Raw genomic sequence first — 6,983 nt, forward strand, 5'->3', positions numbered from 1 at the left:
ATGGCAATGAGTGGACAGACGGCCCAGCTGATGGGGTGGGGACAGTCCCCGGTTTCTCAAAGAGAAAGACAAAGCATCAGAGGAGGAGGGTGATGGTTTCTGCCCTAGGATTCTGTAGCCGTCTCAGGTTCACGTGGACAGGGCTCTGTGGATCTTTTATCTAGGAGACAGGTTCTCCATCTATCATGGTACAGTTGTGCCCTGCAGAACTCTCCAAGATGCCATTAGCCCCCAGTCATGCAGGTTGACATATTGTGATGCTTTTGGAAGACTACAGTGTCTCTAATTTGCAAATAAATAGCACAAGGGCAAATAGTACAGCTTTGAGGGGGGACTTGAGTGGTCTGGGGTCTAATCCTCTATCCCCAAGCAGATGAGCACATAAAATATTTCCAAAACTAGAAAATCAGAACCTTGTAAATTACACTTTTTTTTTTTTTTACAGGGAGAGATCGGGGCCCTGATAACGCAAAGAATTTGCTTAGAGGAAAACGAATGGCTATCGTGAATAAAGAACAGTTGCTATTAATCAAGAACAGGCATTCTATCAGATACTTTTCTTAGATGATCTAAGATGAAATTCTAGATGAAGAAACTGAGGGTCAAGGTGGTGAAGTCACTTACCCAAAAGTTACCCTCAGCGTGCATGACAGGAACGGGCTTCACACTCAGGCAGTGTGGCCATAGGGCCATGTATGATTGGCTTATGGCACTGAACAGCTCATCTCTGTTCCACTGGGCACTGGCTGGCAGCCGGAACCTCCTACATGCCCCCTAAACACATCAGGGAGCTGGAACATAGAGGCTCTCTCTACCTCAGTCTCCCCTGTGGTCTGTCCAGCATGGAAGCTTCAGAACAGTACTTCCTGCTGGTGGTCAGAACTCCCAACGCACATCTCCCAACAGAGAAAGGCAGGTGCTCCTTAAGACCTGGCCTCTTGAAGCCACAGTGTCACAGACTGTCTCCTGATGAGGACTGTCAACATCTCATGGCAGAAGCAGTATGCGGGATGCAAGGTGACAGTGTGGCATCTCTGAGCCATGCCACCTGTCATGTTGGTCGAGGGGGTGGGCAGCAGTGTGGGGGCAATGGAGCCACCCAGCTGGAACCTGGCTCTTGGGCTCACCTTTGATTCGACTTTGCTTCAAAGTGCTCCCCGGGTGGCCACGGGGAGTAGAGTGGAGGGGATGGGGAAGGGGTGGCCGGGTTCCAGAAGGTGCTTCTGGGTGAAATCCAGATGCCCCTCTGGGTGCCATCTCCTGCTTCCCCTGTCTGTGCTGGGTCCAGGAGACGGACCTGAGGACCCTTCCCGGATTTAAGCAGAGGGGAGAGCCGGCAATTAGCGGGGGACAGGAGGACACTCCCCGGCCCCTCCTTCCGCGTGGCCGCAGCTCCCTCTGCTCTGGATCCAAAGCTGCTCTGCTGCTCTGCAGGACCCTCGCCCCCCAGGTTCGAGGGACCCTCTGTCCCCTTCCCGTCCCCCTAAGGACCTGGAGTGGGCAGTGGTCCTACTAGGGGGTCTATGCAGGACTTGGAATTACCCACACCAACCCCCTGAGGGAGACAAAGCCCCAGGGAGGAGAAGGTCCCTGTCCAAAGGCACAGCGGATGTCATACCTCTTTTCCCAGTTGTCAAAACAAAGATCCCGAGAACCATCAGCCCTTTCTCTAGTTAATGAGCCGACTGAACTGAGGCCGCTGGGCCCTGACCTGAGGCTTGCAGGACTTGGACCCAGGAAAGCCACGCCCACCTCCTCACCTGGGGGGATCCTGGGAAGTGGCCACGCCCCCTTCCCTCACCTCCCTGCACAAAATGCTTCATTAAGAAACATGCGTTTAAAGTCCTCCGATGTGCAGGACCGATGTTTAAGTGCTAATGACTGTTATCCCAGGCAGCCTTCCACCTAATTAAATGCACCATCCGGTAATTGTTAGCTAATTCCCCAAGAGACGCGAGGGGCCCCTCAGGTGGTAGGATCGCGTCTTTCCCCAGCAATTGACCTCATTCTCAAGTCCTAGGCTGGCAGCCGGGTTGGTCTCAGGTGTGGGTCCTGCAGAAAGAAAATTCTGGTTCCAAACCCCGGTCTGGCCTTTCCCAGTGGGGTAGCTGTGGGAATTGGCTTCATGTCTTTGAGCATCCGTTTCCTAGCCTAGAAAATGAGACAAATGTCTGTGGACATTTAAATACCCATTAAATAACCATTAAACGTATTTAATTACTCTCGTCAGTAGAGGTATATCCTTCATCGTGGGCTCAATGTTTTATTTTGCCATTTCAGGTCAGTTTTATTGAAGTATATTTTGCATGCAGCATGTATTAGCCAGCTTCACATCATGATAACAAAATACCTGAGGTAAGCCACTTATAAAGCAAAAAGGGTTATTTGTGGGGCTCATGATTCTGGAAGTTCCAGTCCAAAATGGAGCAACCTCATTGCCTTGGGCCTGTGATGAGGGTGGCAGGCACACTATAGCATGAGCATGTGGCAGAGCAAGCACTTACATCATTAGCCAGGTAGTACAGAGAGACTGAGAGAGTGGGGTTCCATGATTCCCTTAAAGGGTACCTTCCCCAGTGACCTGAGAACCTCTCACCAGACCCCACCTCTCAAATGTCCCACACCTCTCAATAACACCACCCTGGGGAACAATCTTTGGGGGGGACATTCAATACCTAAACTGTAACACCAAATGTTGCCACTTTCAGACATACAATTTGATGAGTCATGACAGTGACCAGCATTGCTGTCATGCTAGAGAACATTTCCATTGCCCCATAGGACTCTTCCAGGCCCTGTGCAGTCACTCTCCTCCCTCTACCCCATGGTTCCAGGCAACCACAGATCTGCTTTCTATCCAGATAGTTTTGCTTCTAGAATGTCATGTAAACAGACATGCAAAGAGCCTTGCTTCTTTCAGTTAACAAACTTCTTTTGTGATGTATTCATGTCATTGCATGAATTAGTTCATTCCTTTTCACTGCTCAGTAGTATTCCATTGTATGGACATACCACATTTTTTTTATACCATTCACCAACTGATGGTGATTTGAGTTCTTTCCAGTTTGGGGTTATTATCAATGAAGGTGCTATGGACATTCACCTACAGGTCTGTATATAGACATATGTTTTTATTCTCTTGAGTAAATACTAGAAGTGGAATTACTGGGTTTCAAGTTCACTGTATGCTTAACTTTATGAAAGAAATGTTTTCCAGAGAGACTATACCATTTTGCAGTCTCACCTGCTGTGCGTGAGAGTTCAATGGCTTACCTTTACTGGTATTCTTGGTCTTTTCAGTCCAATATAACCTCATGGGCATAGTGGTACCTTGCTGTGGTTTGAATTAATATCATAATGCGTGGCTGTGCGCATCTTTACGTGGGCTTACTTCCTGCTCTATGTCTTCTTTGGTGACGTCCCTTCAAATATTCTGACCGTTCTGTACTCGGTTTGTTTTCTTAGCAAGGAGTCAAAGCATTCTTCACGTATTCTGCTGGCAGATGCTTTAAAGAATATGCAGACCTGCCTCAAGTGGACAGCTTCCCCTTTTATTTTTTTAACATAAAAATCTATCATTTTCATTAATTAAGTTAACAAAATAAAGTTGACAAGATAAGCAATGCACAAATACATAATAGATGAATAATATAAAAATATACAATTAAAAATTTTAAAACAGACTAAACCTATGATTGTTTAGTGAAATGATTCAACAATCTACATATAAACACCAAAGGTCCAATTTTACAGGTGAAGTTTCATGAAAGGCATGAGGTTATTTCCTCATATAAGTTTTTAAATAATTTCTTCAAAAAGAACAGGAAAGCACATACCCAGTGGACTGGTACGCTGCCATAAAGAAGATCAAAATCGTGGCATTAGCCAGTAACTAGATGGGACAGGAGAACATGGTGCTAAGTGAAATAAGCCAGACCCAGAAAGCCAAGGGTCAGAGGTTTTCTCTCAGATGCAGAATCTGGACCAAAATTAGGAGAATAATAAAGGGAGGGTGGGGGATCCCAAGAAAACAGAAGAGAGCCTTGGGGAGCAGAGGAAGGGAGGAGAGATGGGAAAAGGGAGGAATGGTGGAATGAAATTGACCGAACGATCCTATGTACGTATGTGAATAGGCCACAGCGAAGTTCACCTTTATGCACATCCAGAATGCATTAATTTTTTTAAAATACTATAAATAAATAGAAGGCAGACCAGCAGAGTGGAGGAGGGAAGCAGGGGATTGGCAGAGGGTCAGGAAAGGGGAAGTGCTTGGGCCTGACCTGGATCAAATAAAATTCCGTGCCTCTATCATTATGTCCAAATGAGCCCCAATATCATGTATGACTGTAATGCACTGATGAAAGAAATCAAAACGTGGTCTCCTCTTAAAGGTGCTTAAAATTTAGATATTAGTAAAAAAAAAATTGTTAAATAGACTCATGATTTCTAGTAATATTTATGAATAGATATGAGAGTGGTAAGTCAGCTTTTTCGTTGCTGTGACCAAAAGACCTGCCAGAACAACGTCGAGGAGGAAAAGTGTATTTTGGCTCCTGGTTTCAGAGGTCTCAGTCCATATACAGCCCCTCCATGGATGCCCGGCGTGAGGCAGAAGGGCATCTTGGCAGAAGGTGGAGGAAAGCAGCTCAGGAAGGCAGAGAGGGAGATTATAAACTATGTCACGCCCCGTGACCTGTCTCCTGCAGCCACACCTTACCTGCCTATCATTACCACCCAGTGCAACCCACCCGTGATTAGGTTCCACCTCTTTATCTCATCGTTCCATCTTCGAACTTTCTTGGGTCGTCTCACCCGTGAGCTTTTGGGGGACACTCATATCTAAACCATGGAAGAAGGGAGGAATGGTCGACCCAACTACCCTACGTGTGGACCCATCTGGTCTCCTACACTGGTCTCCCAAAGCGCGTGCCCATCTCCCAGTGCAAAGTACATCTGGCCCATTTCCAGGAGTCCCCATGTTCCAACTTTTCCCACGTTACCCAGAAGCTGGGTCAAAGCTTTCAAGGCCAAAGTCTTCTGAGATCCAAGGCAAATTCTCAGCTTGATCCCCTGTAAAAATGAAAAGACAAGTTATCCATGTCCTAGAAATAATGGCACAGAGTAACATTTCCATGTCACAGAGGAGAAACAGAGGCTTGGAGGACAGGGGGGCTGGACCCCACATGAGGTGGAAGCCCAGCTCCGGTCCAGCACCCAGGGCATGATCCTCCAAAGGGCTAGTGTCCCTCTGCCCCGAGGCTTTGCTGGTTACTGCCCACGTGGCCTCTCTCTCTCTCGGCTTGTTTGTACTTGATGGCTGCAGCTCTCCGCAGCAGAGGTGCCATGTTACTGGCATCTCTTAATCTCGGGCATCTGTACTGTAACTTTGCCCTCTTTCTCACATTTTCCTGCATCGCCCTCTCAGGAGCTGCCTGCAGGGACTCTAACCCTGCTGCCCGTCACCTGTCCCCCAGGACTTCCTCTGTAACCTCAGCAGAAGCCTCCAGGATCCCTCTGACTCTAGAAGCCTGCATTCCTGCAGAACTCACACCACGTGGTTGCTGCTGAACTCTGTGGTCATCTGGAGCAGTAGCCAACCTCTAGGGAGGACTGCGGCAGCCTCTGCCTACCCAAGTGACTGAGCACAGTGGAACAGCTTCCCGGGCCACCCTCTGGAAGCAGAGTGCTCCATGGTCTCCTCTCGGAGGAATCTTTACTTTTACACCTTTGGCTGAGATGATGTGGTCTTGCCAGCTCCTGAGCTGCCCGCCAGCCATCTTCCCCATTATCTCTGTGCAGAAGACTCAGCATCTCTTTAGCAGCTGCCATGTCTTTCAAAACCACAACTTCCTTAGCCCCGGTTTTTACTTGCCCTTTTCTGATCAAGCGGCACGTTTTCGGATTGCTTTGCTTTCTGTTCTTGATTATTACAGGAAACTTGGCTAAAAGTTGCCAGCAATACCCATGCCACTGCCTGAAGGTTGTGCTGCCTTGAAATTTCCTCTGCCAGAGGAAATTTATTTAAATTAATTAATGCTTAAGTTAAATATTTAATGTAATAAAACAAATTAGATATTTAAATTCGTTAAATAAATGGTGTCCCCAGAGCCAAATTTTATCGTGCACTTATATTGTGCAGGCACTAAAGTCTTCTACATATTCTGTTCCCTTTGTACCCGTCAGCTATTCCCTTCAATAATGCTGCATAACAAACTGTGACCAAAAGCTCAGTCCTTGTCCTCAATGCCAATCCAATAATGAGGACACAGTTTTGAGGAAAAGGAAAAAGAATGCTTATTGCCCTATACCGGGCCCCAGCAGGGGCTGACCTCAGCGTGACCGGCCCCAGGGGGTGGACCTTGACTCCTGCAGCCTCTTAGATTCTTCCTCCCCCTCTTACCACACACAGCCCTCCCTCAGCAGGCCCAGGGATCAGTCCCAGGACAGTGAACGCCGTGCACATGCTATAACAGCAGCATGTACACAGCGTTCACTGTTAAAAGTCACCTAGGGAGGGGGACTCCACAGGCGGTGTGCAAACACCCTGCCGCCTTACCCAAGGGACGGATCAGCATCACAGTAGAGGGGCTCTGAAGGGCTGCCTCCGCTGCCAAGGTCACGCCCTCTCTGGGCAGCCCAGACCCAGGACCAAGTGATGCAAGGCAGAAGCTCTGGATTCCAAAGCCCAGTTTGGGAAACCCCCAAAGAGCCATTCTCTCTCTTGGGGGTCCACCGAGCCGTCAGGGAGGTGCACGGTAGTACCACTTCTCTCTGCCCAGGCCTGGCTCTCTTCCCCTCCTTTCCATTAGTGTGGATCCAAGGGCAGTCCCCACCCAGCCCCCACCAAAAAAAAATAAAATAAAATAAAATTCTGCGTGTGGAAATCCATCTCAGAGTTGGTTTCCTTGAAAACCCAACTTGGAACAGGTAGGCAAATAAAAATGTCCCCTAGATGGCTTTTTTTTTTTTTTTGCGGGGGGGGG

Source organism: Marmota marmota, unplaced genomic scaffold (assembly GCF_001458135.2).
Source record: "Marmota marmota marmota unplaced genomic scaffold, marMar, whole genome shotgun sequence".
In the NCBI taxonomy this organism is placed as follows: domain Eukaryota; kingdom Metazoa; phylum Chordata; class Mammalia; order Rodentia; family Sciuridae; genus Marmota; species Marmota marmota.